Source organism: Octopus bimaculoides, chromosome 13 (assembly GCF_001194135.2).
Source record: "Octopus bimaculoides isolate UCB-OBI-ISO-001 chromosome 13, ASM119413v2, whole genome shotgun sequence".
Taxonomy (NCBI): Eukaryota; Metazoa; Mollusca; class Cephalopoda; order Octopoda; family Octopodidae; genus Octopus; species Octopus bimaculoides.
In genome coordinates this window covers 54,910,658-54,911,808 of record NC_068993.1, presented here as the reverse complement: position 1 = coordinate 54,911,808, position 1,151 = coordinate 54,910,658, and positions in this window count along the sequence as shown.

Here is a 1,151-nt window from a genome sequence, read left to right as displayed (position 1 = left end):
GACGACGACGACGACGACGAATTGTGGGGGTTTACATATGATGAAATGATAAAATAAATAAATAAATAAAATAGCAAGTATTGCAAGGTACACGATGAAGAGGAAGGGAAACATGCATAGTATACAAAAGGTAAAAAAAAGGTGGGGTAATAATAATGATGTAGTCCTCCTATGCAGGAGGATCTCTAGGATAATCTAGGAACTCTATTGTTCAAGATATCCTTGGACACCAACAGCAAGTGCTCTCTCCAGTTCTCTTTCTCTGACTCACAGATCTTGGGCATTTATGCAACTTTCATCCACCTTTCAATTAATTCATTCGAGAGGACACTGCAGGTTCCCACCCAAACAGTCCTCCTCAGGCTGAAACGAAAAATCGCTAATCCTAACAGATGACACCTTTGCACAAACCAGACAACTCTCCAGCCCCCACATACCCCTCAGGGTTTTTTTTTTCTATTTAGCAGATGAGGTCCCAATGACTTTGCCCCAAGCGGTTCATTCGACATGTCTTATAAGCAGTCGAAGTAATTCCCCGCGAAGGAGGGTCAGGTAAGAGTTCTAAGAAGTCAGAGTGCAAACCTACCTCAACATGTTTCAATCGATTTTACGAGACGCAGAAGGCACATGGACACATTCTTTGTCATTCTAGTCCCCGCACAGCTGAGATGTGCGTTAGGCAGAGCAGAAGCAGCAAGAACAACAACAAACTTCTTGGTAAAAGAATAAAAACAAACTTCAGTCGAATTTTCCATTTGAATATTTATTTATATAAAAGCATTCTTTCCGAAAGAAATCAAAGTTTTATGTTTATTTAATAACACAGATACGCATGCACATATATATCTATTTAATAACACAGATATGTATGCATATATATATATATATTTTTTTTAAAATTCTCAATCGCAGAATAATGCTAATAATATAGCCTGAACAGGATAATCTACCCCTATTTTGCAGAGAAAAGTGTCGGTGGCTAGCTGTGGACTCGAACTCACATCCCCGTGATGACATGTCACGGTGCTTTGACCGATTAAGCTAAACTACCCACTACAAATTCCTCTGCAAATTAAGATATATAAATCTCGCTTTATGAGACGCTCTCATATGTTAAATTCAAATTACGACAAACGTAAACAAACAAACGA